Source organism: Equus asinus, chromosome 20 (assembly GCF_041296235.1).
Source record: "Equus asinus isolate D_3611 breed Donkey chromosome 20, EquAss-T2T_v2, whole genome shotgun sequence".
NCBI classification, from domain to species: domain Eukaryota; kingdom Metazoa; phylum Chordata; class Mammalia; order Perissodactyla; family Equidae; genus Equus; species Equus asinus.
Window position 1 is genome coordinate 35,844,440 of NC_091809.1, and position 16,403 is coordinate 35,860,842.

Sequence of the window (16,403 nt, forward strand, 5' to 3'; positions counted from 1 at the left end):
GGCTCAAGTACTTTGAATTTTACTCACACAATAAACTCAATTTCTAGATAAAGAAATTATGGAATTATTAGGTAAGAAAGTGTCAGAACTGGGTCCCAAACTTGAGCAATTAGGTTTCCATTGGTTTTCAGCAACAATAGTTTACACATAGCAGGATAGATTAGATTTTAAAACCAGTTTCTACTCTTGCTTTTACTCTAGTATTTTAAAAGGTGCTGGATCCAAGAAGAATGAGTATTGTACTCTGAAACTGAGAAGAAAACATGGATGTGAGTTTCAATATTACCATTAATTGTATGATGTGGGGAAGTCATTTGACCCTCTGGGCTCCATTTTACTCATTTGAGAAATGAAAGGGTTGGGTTAAATCTGGGAGGGCAAATACATAGTTAACATGATGCTAATCCCCTAGTCTATATTCTTCTTATAAATCATTACCCACTCTTTTATACTGACTTTGAACATACAATTACAATCTTCTTAACTTAGCTTTCCATGTAATCTCTTTTGATTGATTGAAGCCTGTATATGAGATAAAACCTAGCTCTCATCCCTGGACAATATGATATATAAGCCCTCTTCCAGTTCTAATATTTAATGGCTCTTTGTACTTAGTAATGTAATTATAGAATGGGCGGAAGGATTTGAGTGCATGCTTTAAAGTGGGGAAGAGTAGAGAGATCTGTGGATGGACTGGGAGGAAAAGAGTCTGAGTACTAAGAAATAGGAAGACACCATCTGAGTCTTGAAACATATTTTCAAGGCTGACTCATGCCTATGTCTTGAGCAGTAGGAAGCCTTCCCCAATGAGATTTACATCTCCATCTAGGCCTACTCAATTTCTCAGCATGAAGCCAGAACACTGAATTTATTACCAGTACAATGAATTATTTCATTTAATCACAGGCTTGAATCTTGCTGTTGCATCTTCTCTCTAATTGTTCCATTTCCTGTGTATGTGAATGAGTCCTTATCCAAAATCTCACATCTGCTTTCAGTCCAAATGCTACCCAAGAGCAGGAATGTTATCCTGTATTACATTTAGACAGCCACACGTACATGGATTCCTAATAAAGATTATTCAATGGCAATATAAGAAAGAAAGAAAAGGAGTCAGAGGAAGGAGAAGAAGAATTTTCATAGATGCATGATTCAAGATACTTTTGAGTTTAATGCATTGGAGAAGGCCTTACATATGATGAAAAATTTAACGGGTTTAAAATTCTAAAATGAATTATATGTGCTCTTATTGTTTTCTCTTTATTAGAACCCTTACCTCTCTGAAGAGAATCTTCTTATAAATTCCTTGCAGCTAATTTTTAAAAGCAAATGTGCCTCTATCTTGGATGAATCTCTCTTTGCGAGGTCAAGGGATAACTAGGATGAGGAATTGGGAAAAGGAGGCATATGTAAGACTGCTCAGATATGCCTGGAACCTTATGGAGACCAGAGTTTTCAGGAGTTTAGAAATAGCTTCTTTCTGAAGGTATTGTCTTCTAGGTCTCAAAACAGTAGGCAGCTAGATAAAGATTCAGAGATTCGAGGTCATCATAACAATCAAATAAAAAACAAACAATACATGGTTTCTTTCAGGGAAGCTGAGAAAAGCAAATGGCATTAAAAAGAAAGGATGACAGATTTGTTTTGGGATATTGTGGAGTGGTTTGTATTAGGTAAATCCATCAGCTGAGAATAACTATAATTAGTTATAGTTATATAGTTATTAGTTATAGTTATATAATTAGGATTAGAAGGACCAGAGAGAGGGGACAATATTTAGCTGAGAAAAAATTTCTTTACTGTTTCTTCCACTTGGGGACTTTCCAAAGCATAGCATGAGGCATAAAGAGAAAAGAGAACACAACAGACAAAACCTTTTGGAAATGGCCTGGGACAGAGAAAAACTGTTAAGGATCATGGCTAAGAAGTTAGTCATGACTTGTGGAGCCAAGAACATGGTGAAAAGGACACTACAAAGATGTGAGATAAACATTCTGTGTGACTTTTGTTCTCAAAGCTCTGCTGTATCCTAGTTATATAGGAGTAAGGAAAACAAGAAGAAAGTGGTTGCCAGGAAGATAAAAAGCTAAGTAAATCTTTTGTCAGTGTAATAGAGCAGAGGAATCAAAAAATATAATTCAGAGTCCTTCATGGAGGATGATCTCTGGAAATATCCCCAGCTTTTATTGAAGATGCACAAAGTGTTAGGTCTTAGAATTAAAGGCAAACTAGAAATAAGCCCACTATCAAAAGCCTGAAATTTAGCATTTTATCATCTCAGTCTCTCAGTAAATAAAGTTGATGCGCTTCTTCTCAAACTGCTAGTCAGAAGAAAATTACGTCCTCTCTGGAGGAAGAAACATCATTCAAAGGCTACACAATTTCCCATACATAATGTCCAATACATTATACAGTATGTAGGAACAAGTGACTAAAAACTAGTAGAAAGGAAAAAAGAATAATTTGAAGAGAATCATAAACATTCCTAAATATAGGAGTTATTTGACATAGACTTTAAAATAACTACCTTTAAAATATTCAACAAACCAATGGAAAGATATAGGATTCCCCCAGAGAACTATAATCTATGAAAAGTACAGTGAAATAAAACATTAGAAATAAAAATATAATTACTAAAATAAGACTTCAATAGATAGATATATCAGTAGATTAGACAAAATAAAAGAGAAGATTGTAAATCAGAAGATAGATAAGTAGAAAATATTCAGACAAAAGCACAGGGAATGGTAGAACCTTACAAGACACATCAAAAGTTTAACATATGTGTAATTGAAACAGAAAAAAGAGAAAAAGATACAATATTCGAAGAAATAGTTGCTGAGAATTGTCCAAAACTGATGAAAGAAATAAGGACACATATCTAAAGAATTCTACGAATTCCATACATAAAACTTACAAAATAAAACCACACCTCGGCATTTTATAGTTAAACTGCTGAATACCAAAAGCAAATAAAACACACTGAAAACAGTCAGAGAAAAAGAGACGTATCACCCTCAATAAGTAAGAATAAGATCAACAATTTTCATTTAGCCAGAAATAAGTTATATTTATTATAAGGTTAAAAAAAATAATGGCCAATCTACAAGTCAGCAAGAACATCGTTCAGTATCTTAAAGGTGACTTTCTGCTGCTTGATATGATGGAGTCACTGGCATAAGACTGGCTCCCCTGTTGTAAACAACTGTAGACTGGACAAAATATATGAGAACTGTTTGAAATTATTTGACAACACAAAGCACATAGACAATCCTTAAGAAAAAGGAAACTCATGAGTTGAGCCTGATGACTGCAATGATTCTTTACTTCAGCTCCATTTTCCAACTATAGCAAAGTGAGCTAGAATAAAACATGGTAGTCCTTAAGAGTTGAGAAAGCAAAAATCAGTATTCAGGGCAGCTGGTGAGTCTGGAATGTTCAGGGTGGCTCATTGAAAACTAGGGAGATGTATGGAGAGAAGTTTATAAAAGGAAGGCAAAGAATCAAGAATAAATCATTCTAATTCCCTACATTAACAAAATAAAAAGGAAAATCAAATAATCATATCAATAGATGCATAAAAGTCACTTGACTAAAGTCAATACTCGCATGAACTCTCAGAAAACTAAGAATAGAGGAGAATTTTCTCAGACTGACAAAGGATTACTCTGATAAACTTTCAGCTAACATTATACTTAGTGGTGGGTGACTAAATAATTTCTAGCTAAGATCAAGCAGAAGAAAAGCAATAATTCTGCTTCAATAATTCTATTAATTATTATCATGGAGGTCCTAGATAATACAATAAGGCAAGAAAAATAAATGAAGACACAAACACTTGGAAAGAAGTAATACACTTTCTACATGCAGATATTAAAACTTTTCCCTTTGAAATTAGAACCAAGACAAGGCTGTCCATTATTCCAATTTTTATTCATCACTGTAAGAGTGTTCCCACTGAGTACATAAGGCATGGAAAGAAAAAAGGATGGGAACCAAAAATATAAAACAACAGTTATTCACAGATGTTATAATTGTAGATGTAAAAAATTGCAAAATCAGCATAGATATAAACTACTACAATCAAGAAGTAAATTTATCAAGGGTTGGATACAAGGTCAATATATAAAAGTAATTGTGTTTCTCTGTATAGAAACAAACAATTTGAGAGATTAAATTTAAAAATCTATTCCATTTATAACACCCAAGATGAAAATACACAGGAGACATTGGCTAAGAAGAGCCAAAGATAGTCTTGAAGAGGACTGCAGCACTTACAACACAGGTTGTCAAGAGTTTCTACAGAACTCTTAAGATAATTAAGACAACACAATATTGCCTCAATTGTGGAAATATAGACTGGTTGATTAGAATATAAAGTCCTGAAACACACAGGCACAAGCACACACCCCCAACACATATAAGAATGTGGCTTAGAGCAAAGTTGTTATTGTAGAAAAATGTGGAAAGCATATTTTTCATAAGTGGTGCTGGATCAACTAGACATCTATGTGAGAAGAAAAATCTATTCCAGATGGATTATAAAACAAAGTATGAAATATAAAAAATAAAGATTCTTTATTTTAAAATAAAAATAAATTATATACCAAATACTGTTATAGCCAAAATATGAAATATAAATCAATAAAGCTCATAAGAAAATATCTTCATGAATTCAGGATAGGTGGTAAAGATTCCTTAAACAGAACACAAATGCACTAACAATAAATCTAAAGATTAATAAATTATACTACATTAAAAATAAGACCTTCAGATTATCAAAATAAGCCATTAACAGAGTGGCATTCAAGCTAAAGGGTGGGATAAGGCAATTGTAAAACCAGTCTGACAAAGGATTCACATTCAGAGTTTATGTGCAAAACACTTAAAAATCAAAAGAAAAAAGATAACCCAGAGCCAGCCTGGTGGCACAGTGGTTAAGTTTGCATGTTCCTCTTCGGCGGCCCAGGGTTCACCAGTTCAGATCCCGGGTGCAGACATGGCACTGCTTGGCAAGCCATGCTGTGTTGGGCCTCCTACATACAGTAGAGGAAGATGGGCACAGATGTTAGCTCAGGGCCAGTCTTCCTCAGCAAAAAGAGGAGGATTGGCAGCAGATGTCAGCTCAGGGCTAATCTTCCTCAAAAAAGAAGGAAGATAACCCAATAGAAAATGAGCAAATATTTGAACAGGTAATTCATGAAAGAGTTAATCAAAGTTGCTAACTGACAAGAGATTTTCACATATTGAGGTATATGGGGTAACTGTTCGGGTTCAAAACTGATTTAGCTTGAACTAAAGAAGCCTGGCTTATGGCCTATCAAACACAGATGTACGTCTGCTTTAACGATTGAAGTGACGAATGCACTCTCTTAAGATAAGAATGCATACTTCCCCTCCTAGTCCTAATGGGAACACCCTATTGGTGACGCCTGTATTAGTACTTATAAAACAAGTTCCCTTTCCCAACATCAAGGTCATGTTGACCTGCCAATTTGCAACTAAATACCTCTTTGAAACTTTGAAGAAAATGCAACCTGGGTGTGTTTAACATACGTTCTTTGTTCTAAAAAGATATAAGACTGTAAAGAAAACCAAGTTTTTCTGGAATGCTGTCTTCTTTTCCAGAAAAGTCCTTCCTGGGTTATAATCCTCACTCTGGCTGGGCTAAAACTCACCTTATTTCTCTTATCTATAGTTATCGGTTATTTTGCATCGACACTAATTAATGTATAAAAAGATCATTTGCTTTATAAATCATCAAATGAATGTAAATTCCCACATTGCATTTCTACAATGCAATACCACTATAAGCCCACCAGAACGGCTAAAATAACAAAACAGGAAATGCTGTGTTTTAGAGAGTATGTGGGACCACCATAACTCTCATACAATGTTGCTTATGGTATAAATTGGTATCATTCATTCTGAAATACTTTTGGTACATAATCTTAACATATATCCCTGAAAAATACTATATGAACTAAAAGCGAATGTCCATAGTGCCATGTTTCATAACAATCAAAAAACAAATGAACAAAAAACCACAAATATGCATGAAATCTAGAGTGGATTTAAACAATGTGATATATTTATACACTAGAATAGGAACAATAGTAAAACTAAATCAACCACTACTAGAGTTATGAATTAATCACAAATATATTATTGAGTGAAAAAAGCAAAATATGGAAGAGAAAATTCATATCTATTACCATTAAAAAATACCATTATATAAAGTTGAAAAACAATACAAAATCCAGTATAACAAAATGGAAATTCTGTGGATCCACTCCCCAATGAAACTAGTGTATATTTTAAAAGTAAAACCATTTAAAGTCTCTGGAAATGATTCCAAGGACATATCACAAATGAAGAAACAGTTATTTAAAAAAAAATCAACTAAAATTCAGTAAGAATAGTGAGACTCTGTGTTATTTGAGCTGAAAGCCATTGCCTCTCTCTGCCTCCCAACTCAGCAAGATGGAAATGTCACTCCAGACTGGGTCAGACAAGAACACATGGCCGCCTCTCCCACAAGCTCCAAACTGGACATCTGTCTTCCTGGCCTGCTGGGACATCAGCATTTCTCGACCTTTCTCCAGTTATCTGTTCCAGGCACATTCAAGAAGTGAGGATTCTCTTCTTCCACTCAGCCCCACTCATGGGATGGAGGCCCTATCTTTGGCATAGCACCACTGAGAGTACTGGGGCCTTGACCACCCTACTTTTAAGGCAGTGATTCCACACTAGGAAAGATAAGCCAAGAAGAGCTGGGGCTACTGTCCCTTTTCCCACCAAACACCTGTATCCTAAAGTGAGAATGTCACTCAGAGAGAAGTGTAACATTGTTCCAACTACTAGCCCCAGGTCCCTAGCTCATAGATAGTGCCAGAGGGGAGGAGCAGGATGTAAAATAGATAGTTCTTAATCTCTTTACAAAAGATTTAATTTCATTTGCAACACAGTATAGAGAATTTCAAGCCTAAGAGCACATATCAACAGAGAATGCTATGGTAAAAGGCACTTAAGAGGAGATTGATTGATTCATTGGACATATAGGCTAGACTCTAGGCCAGATGGTTTGCCTAAAAGAACCTGGAAGAGAGAGTGGTGGGAAGAATCTACCTGGGGTCAAAACAAATCTTAAACATTCACCTCTGTAATTACCCTTTCAAAAGAGTCCAAATTTGATTGGTTCAGTCAGTGGAGCAATTTATGCCCCAGGGCACTGTTGAAAACAGTAGAATGTTCAGCCAGCAATCAGTGGTGCTTAACATCTAGGTGTGGTTAGGGAGTGGTTAAAGAGATAGTCAAACACTGTCATCAGGGTGACCATAAGCATACCAGAGGCTGGGAACCCTAGGAGCAACATCAGAGGGATAACACTGTTAGGTGTGGAAGGTGAGAGAAGACTCCATTAAAATAATATAGTGTCGACAAAAATAATCCATAACCAATTTATAAATGAAAATTTGGGTGAGTTTATTCTGAGCTTAAATCTTAGGATTATAACCCGGGAGAGTCTTTCCACAAAGGAACAGAGCACTCCAAAGAAGTGGGGGTACACAGGGTGGTTACATACCCTCAAAGAGGGTGTTTCACATATGATTGAAATGTCCCTCCCACAATAGTCACAAGATTGCCCTGTAGGCACAGCACTTGATGGACACAGCAGATAGGTCTGCTGTCTCAGTGAATGCCGCGGGGTGGCAGGTGTGTTGCCTCGGGCTGGGGGGTCACAGATGAGCTCTGCAATCGGTTCCCAGCCTAAGGAAAGATGCTTAATCTTTAAGGAGATGCCAACATTGGGAGGGGGAGGGAAGTTGCACCTTTATCTCAAGGGCCTTTTGCTCTTGCCATAGGGAATCTCTAAAGCAGATATACAGTGCATGCTCAATGGCCTCGGTCAGGCCCTTTTGGAAAGACAAGGTCAGGCCAAATTAGGTTTACACAAAATGGCTTCCTCATATATTCCAATATATCCTATTACTTGCCATTTTTATTTGTCAATAGTCAGTAACTAAACAAATAAACAAGCATGTAACAGAACTACAAGAGGAGGCCTGGGGGGAAGTATATAGAGTTGTTATAATATATTATCTAAAATGTTCAGTTTTCAATAAACAATTACAAGGTATGCAAAGAAACAGGAATGTATTACCCGTATACTGGGAAAAGACAAAACAAAACAGAAAACAGAAACTACCTGTGAGAGTGATCAGATGTTGGATTTAACAATAAAAGCCTTCAAAGTAGCCACTGTAATTAAGTTCAAAGAACTAAAAGAAAGCATGATTAAAGTAAAGAAAGATATGATGACAATGTTGTATCTAATAGAGAAAATTAATAAAGAGACAGAAGTTATAAAAAAGAATCAAATAAAAATTCTGAATCTGAAAGGTATAATAACTGAAAAGAATATCCACTAGAGAAACTCAATTGTGGATTTGATCTGGTATAAGAAAGAATTAGTAAACTTCAAGCTAGATTAACAGAGATTATCCAACTCAAAGAACAGGGAGAGAGAGCCTCAGAGAAATGTGGAGCACAATTAAGTGTACCAATGTACATGTAATGAGAGTAACAGAAAGAGAGGAGAGTGGGATAAATGCAGAAAAAATATTTGAAGAAATAATTGCTGAAAACGTCCCAAATTTATTGAAGAACAATAATGTACACATTTAGGAAACTTAACAACCTCAAAGCAAGATAAATGAAAAGAGATCTGCAGATACATCATAGTAAAAATGCTGAAAGCCAAAGGCAAGGAAAAGATCTTGAAAGCCACAACTCTACACTTACAAAGCAGGCTCGGTAAAATTAAGAGCTGACTTCTCAACAGTAACATTGGAGACCAGATGGTAGTAGAATAACATATTAAAAATGTTCAAGGAAATAATAACATAAAAAAGTAAAATGGTAGATGCAAATCTAACTATATCAATAATAACATTAAATGTGAATGGTTTAAACAATCTATCAAAAGGCAGAGACTGTCAGTCTGGATAAAAATGTAAGACCTAATTGTATGCTATTTAAAGGAGACACACTTCTGATTCAAAGATACAAGAGTAGATTGAAAGAAAGAGGATGAGAAAAGAAGTACAGTAGTCCCCCCTTATTCACAGAAGATACATTCCAAGACCCCTTCAATGGATGTCTGAAACCACAAAGTGTACCAAATATCATATATACCATGTCTTTTTCTATACATACATACCTATGATAAAGTTTAATTTATAAATTAGGCACAGTAAGAGATTAGTAACAATAAGTAATAACAAAAAATAAAAATTATAACAAGATACTGTAATAAATGTTACCATAGATCTTAGGAACCTCAGCATATGATTTTTTTCTTTCCTTATTAAGTCAAGAACATTCGCTTTTTTCACTTAAAGGAAACACTTTACAGCTTTGGCATATCCAAATTGCCAGTATCACTTGCACTTTGTGGCCACTGTTAAGTAAAATAAAGGTTACTTGAACTGTGATACCACAATAGTCAATCTGATAACTGAGATGGCTACTAAGTGATGTATGGGTGGGTAGCATATACAGACTGGATATACTGGACAAAGGGATAATTCACATTCCAGGCAGAATGGAGTGAGATGGCATGAGATTTCACCTCACTACTCAGATGGTGCACAATTTAAAACGTATGGATTGTTTATTTCTGAAATTTTCCATTTAATATTTTTGGACCATGTTTGACTATAAAACTGTGGAAAGCAAAACTGTGAATAAGGGAGGAATTAGTGTATCATGCAAACATTGACAATAAGAAAACCAGAATGACTATCAACTAAATTAGACAAATATCAGAAAACATAAACTTTAAACAAAATGTTGCCAGAGATAATAGGGAACATTTAATAATGATAAAAGAGATAACACCTCAGGAAGATGTAACAGTTAGAAACATATATGCACTTAATAATAGAGAACCAAAATAAGTGATGCAAACATTGACAGACCGAAGGAAGAAATAGAAAGTTCTAAATAATCTTTGGAGACTTTAATACCTCATTTTCAAAACTGGATAGAACAAGTAGGCAGAAAATTAACAGGGAAACAGAAAGCTTGAACACATTATAAACCAACCAACCCTAACAGATACCTATTGAACACTTCACCAAGAACAGCAGAATATACATTCTTCTCAAGTGTACATGGAACATTCTCCGGTATAGACCATATGGTAGGTCATACAAAAGGCTCAATAAACTTAAAAGGATAAAAATAGTAGAAAATATGTTCTCCAACCATAATAGAATGAAATTAGAAATAAATAACAAAAAGAAATTTGGGAAGCTCAAAATATACAGAAATTAAACAACATGTCACGCAATAATGGATGGTCAAAGAGGAAAACAGAAGGGGAACTAGAAAATACACTTTGAGAGAAATGAAAATGAAGACACAGCATACAAAGACTTGTACTAAAATTTATATTGAAAGATTTATATTAAGAAAGAAGAAAGAAATCAAATCAATAATCTTCCTTCCACCTTATCACAATGGAAAAACAAGAGCAAACTAATCTTAAAGCAAACAGAAAGAAGGATATAATAAAGATTAGGATGGAAACAAATTAATTAAAGAATAGAAAAACAAAATAGATAAAATCAATAAAACCAAACATTGGTTCTTTGCAAAGATCAAGAAAATTGACAAATCTTTAGCTCTTCTGATCAGGAAAAAAAAGAAAGACTCAACGTGTATACATTAAACATATGCAAGTTTTTGTACATCAATTATACCTCAAGAAAGCTTAAAAAATAAGACACAAGTTACTGGAAGCATAATTAAAAGAGGGACATTACTACCAACCTTAGAAAAATAAAAATAATTATAAAGGGACACAGGGATCAATTGTATGCCAATAAATTAGGTAATTTTGATGAAATGGTCAGATTCCTTGAAAAACATAAACTACCAAAACTAATTCAAGAAGAAACAGAAAATCTGAGTAGACCTATACTGAAGCAGCAATAAATATATAGTGATGACTAATAATGTATTTATACCAATATTACTCTTCTACTTAAGTAAAAGGATGACAACAGTAACCCCACAGGAAAGGACTTCTTCCTTCAGACAAGATGAAGTATAGGAATTGGATTTACATTCCCAACTGAAACAACTAAAAACTGAATAAAAAATATATGGACACACAGCTGTCAACATATAGAGCATCAAGCACCAAAGCACAGTGATCCCTGAAAGATGAAAAAAAAATTAGCACTACAATTGACCCAAGCTTCCTTCCTGGAGAGAGTTTTCAGGCCACAGGACAGTAGAAAGGAACCCAAGCAGAGCCTGGTCATTTATCTGAGCTAGGTAGATGAAACTGAAAGTCCTAGGATGTCAAGGAGGCTCGAATTTTCAGGGCAGAGTTTCAAAAGAGAAGAAGTGATCTCAGAAACTCTATAGATCGTCCCAGTATCCTTCTCAAGAATTCAGCTGAGTACTGATTTGTGCATAAGTGTGAGGAAATTATCGGAGGCTAGGGAAAGAATCATGGGAAGGACGAGTAGAACAATTCATGGCACTCACACTGGGCTAAAGATAGAGTCTGTTTACATTAACCAGAATGCAAAATCGAATCATTCATGGGCTATTGTGTAGAGTACTCAGAAGGGTCATGCCTCAGTAGGGGGAAATAATTAGCCCACACTGATGCCAGATAGCAAATCTTAAAAAAAATCCAAAAGATCAAACTGTTTCCAAGTAATTTAACTGCATCCCAGAATAAATCTCAAAGATATTTGTAAGTATACAAAAATATCTTGCATCTAACAAGGTAAAATTCATTCAACCAAATATTATTAGGTGTCAAAATTAGCAGGATATATGATCCATAAATAAGAGAAAAACATTCAATTGAAACGGAACCAAAATTACTAGAGAAGTTAGAATCAGTAGTGAAGGATCTTGAAATAGTGGTTATGACTATATTCTCCATACTCATAAAGTTAAATGGAAACATGGGAGATATAAAAGACTAAGTCAAACTTTTTGAAACAAAAATATAAAATGTCTGAAAGGAAATATGCACAAGATGGGATTAAAATCAGATTAGGTATTGTAAAAGAAAGGATTAGTGAACTTGGCCAGCATTAGAAACTATCCAAAATAAAACTCAGAGATAAAAAAAATCTGAAGAAATTAAAAAGCATCATTGAGCTGTGTGTCCAATCCACACAGCCTCATATACGTGTAATCAGAGTCCCTGAAAGGCAAGTGAGGAGATATTTGGAAAAATAACAGCTAAAACTTTTCCAAATTTCATGAGGAGGAGAAATATGCAGAATCAAAGTGTTCAGTGAACCCCATGCATAAGAAAACTACATTAAAGGAAGAAAATTACAAAAACTACATTCTGAAGAAAACTACATTAAAGAATATGAGAATAAAATTGCACAACACAAATGAAAAAGAGAAAATATTAAAAGTAGTGAAGAAAAAAAGAAATAGATTGCACAGAGGGAAAAATAAGCAAGTGGTGCCAGATTTCTCGTAGGAAACAGTGCAAATGAGAAGACAGTGGAACAATTTATTTAAAGAGTTGATAGAAAAACAAATATGTTAATCCCAAATCCTATACCCAGTGAAAATATCCTTTAGAAATAAGTGCAAAACAGAGAATTTTCATACATCCAAAGCTAAAAGAATTCTTCAGAAGAAGACTGCCACTACAAGAAATATAAAGGAAAGTACTACAAACAGGAAGAATCTAATGCTAGATAGAAATATAGCAACAAAAAGCACCAAACCTGCATGAGTATATATATGATTTTTCTTATTATTTAAATATTTAAAGATATAATTGTTTAATAATAATAAAATTATATTGTAGAGCTTATAGCATATGGATAAGTAATACTTATAATAATAGCATAAAGGTCAAAGGGGAAAAATGAAAGTATACAACTGTAAAGTCCTGATACTGTATGTGAAGTGACATAATATCACTTAAAGGTGGACTTTGATAAGTTAAATCATATACTATAACTTCAAAGAAATCACTAAAATAAATGAATTATAGCTAATAAACAAAGAAAATAAAATTGAATCATAAAAAGATTCAATCGAAAAGAAGGCAGAGAAATAGAAAAGGGAAGCAAAGTACAAAGAGGACAAATAGTAAACAGATGGCAAGCTGATGGTCATAAACCTAACCACATCATAATCCCATTTAATATAAATAGACTAATTACTCCAATTAAAAGGCAAGGATTATCATTTTGGTTTTAAAAAGTATAATCCAACTATATGTTGTCTACAAACACACTTTAAATATAAAGAAACAAATATATTAGAAAAAGAGGATAAAAAAAGTCAAAAGAAAGTGAAAGTGGCTACATTAATATGAGACTAAGTAGACTTCAGAGCAAAAAATTTTACCAGGGATTAAGAAGAAAATTTCATAATGAAAAAGGGTCAATTCATCAACAGGTAATAATACAAATTTTAAACATCTATGTGCCTAACAATGTAGTTTCAAAATACATGAAGCAAAAGCTAATAGGACTCTCTCAGAAAACTAGAAATAGAGGGGAATGTCCTCAGCTTGATAAAGAACATCTCCAAAAGCTCACAGCTAACATCATGTTTAGGTGGGAAACTAGAAGCTTTCTTGCTAAGATTAGGAAAAGTCAAAGATATCCCCTCTCACAAATCCTTTTCAACATCATACTGGAAGTCCTAGCTGATACAATAAGACAAGAAAATAAAATAAAAAGTATACAGATTAGGAAGGGAGATTTAAAGCTATATTTGTTTACAGATGACATTATTGTCTATAGGTATACACTATGTTCATGGATAGGAAGACTCAATATTGTCAAAATATCAGTTCTTCTCAACTTCATCCATAGATTCAATGCAATCTCAAACAAAATCCAGGCAAGTTATTTGGTGGATGTGGACAAATGGATTCTAAAGATTATAGAGACAAAAGACCCAGAATAGCCAACACAAAATTGAAGGAAAAAGAACAAGTTGGAAGATTGACACTACCTGACTTCAAGACTTACTATAAGGCTACAGTAGTCAAGAAAGTGTGGTTTTGGTCAAAGAATAGACAAATAGATCAATGAAACATAAAGAGAGTTCAAAAATAGACCTACATAAATATAGTCAACTGACCTTTGACAAAAGAGTAAAGGCTATACAATGAAGAAAAATGGTCTTCAACAAATGATGCTGGAACAACTGGACATACGTGTGTAAAAGAATGAATCTAGACACTACCTTACACCCTTCACAGAAATTAAATGAAAATGAATCATAGAGTTAAATGTAAAATCCCAAACTATAAAACTCCCAGAGGATAACACAGGAGAAAATTTAGATAACCTTGGGTTTGGAGATGATTTTTCAGATACAATACCAAAGGCACGATTCATGAAAGAAATATTTGATAAAATGGACTTCATTAAAGTTAAAAACTTCTGCTCTTTGAAGAATGCTGCCAATAGAATAAGACAAACCACCGAACTGGAAAAAAATATTTTCAAGGATATATCTGATAAAGGACTCACATAAAATATACAAAGAATGCTTAAAGCCCAACAATAAGAAAACAAACATCCAAATTAAAAAACAGACAAAACATGTGAACAGACACTTCACTGAAGAAATACAGAGATGGCAAATAGTCATATAAAAAGATGCTCTACATCATATGTCATTAGAGAATTGCAGGTTAAAAGAACAATGAGATACCCCTACACACCTATCAGAATGGCAAAACTCCAAAACACTGATACCACCAAATTCTTGCAAGAATATGAAGCAACAGGAACTCTCATTCTTTTCTGATTTGAATAAAAACTTGAATGCCTACTTTGGACAGTTTTGCAGTTTCTTACAAAAATAAACATATGATCCAGCAATTGCACATCTTGGTATTTAGTCAAAGGAATTGAAAACTTATGTCCACACAAAACCTGCACACAGATGTTTATGGATTTTTATTCACAACCGACAAAACTAGCAAGCAACCAATGTGATTTAGTAGGTGAATGGATAAACTGTTACATCCATATAATGGAATTATATATTCAGTGCTAAAAAATGAGCTATCAAGACATGAAGGAACTGAAAATGCATATTACCAAGTGAAAGAAGCCAATCTTTAAAGTTTATGTACTATATGATTAGAATTCTATGACATTCTGGAAAAGATAAACCCATGGAGACAGTAAAATAGATTGGTGGTTGCCAACGGTTAAGGGGAAGGAGGAATAAATAGGTGGAGCCCAGAGTATTTTTAGGACATTAGAACTTTTCTGTATGATACTATAATTACTCTAATGGTGGATACATACCATTATATATCTGTCAAAGCCCATAGAATGTACAACACCAGGAGGGAACCTCTACGTAAGCTGTAGATTTTGGATAACAATGATGTGTTGATGTAGGTTCATTGATTTTAACAAATGTATCTTTTTGGTGTGGGACATTGACAGTGGAGGAGGCTGGGAATGATGGGAGGATATGGAGGAATATGAGAACTCTCTGACTTTCTGCCTAATTTTGCTATGAACTTAAAACTGCTCTTAAAAACAAAAAAACTAATAGATCCTCAAGGAGAAATAGACTAATCCACAATTATTGTCAGATTTCAACATCCCTCCCTAAGTAATTATATCAATAACTGATAGAACCATTACATAGAAAATAAGAATCTAAGCACTTGAATATCAACCAATTTGACCTAATTGACACTCCACCCAAGAGGAGCAGAATACAAATTTTTTTCAAGGTTACAGTGAACATTTCCAAGAGAGACTATATCCTAATCCTAAAATAATTAAACAAATTTAACATATTTCAAGTCATACAAAGTATTTTCTCTAGCCATAATGGAATAAAATTATAAAATGAAAGCAGAAAAATCTTTGGAAAATCTTCAAATATTTGGAAACTAAATAGTACACTTATAAATATTTGGAAACTAAACAGCACACTTCTAAATAGCCAATGGAGCAACAAAGAAATAAAAAGGAAAATTAGAAGTGATTTGAACTGAATGAAAATACATCAATTATATTTCTATATACTAGCAGTGAACAATCAGAAATTGAAATTAAAGCAATAAATACAACTTACAATAGCTTCAAAAACATAAAATTGTTAGAAATAAATCCAATACAAGATATGCAAGAAGTGTACACTGAAAACTAAAATACAGTCTTGAGGGAAATTAAAGAAGAACCAAATAGATGGAGGGATAAACAATATTCATGAGCCAGAAGATTTGGTATTTTTAGAATACTAATTGCTCCCAAATTGATTCTATATATTAAATACCATATTAATCAAAATCCTATAGGGCTTCTTGGAAATTGAGAAGCTGATTCTAAAATAATTATTTAAATCGA

General features: G+C 33.8%; 1 long non-coding RNA gene across 4 annotated transcripts in view; it reads left to right on the top strand.

Moving 5' to 3' along the window:
- The window catches only part of LOC139041077 (uncharacterized), a 36,583-nt gene that overhangs the window by 12,161 nt on the left and 8,019 nt on the right, over nucleotides 1-16,403 (top strand). For 2 of the 4 annotated variants that reach the window (XR_011495621.1, XR_011495619.1), the window contains exon 4: nucleotides 202-269. The exons of the other annotated variants lie outside the window; for them this stretch is intronic. This is a non-coding gene — a long non-coding RNA (uncharacterized lncRNA). The remainder of the gene's footprint in view (nucleotides 1-201; nucleotides 270-16,403) is intronic. 4 annotated transcript variants of the gene reach the window in all.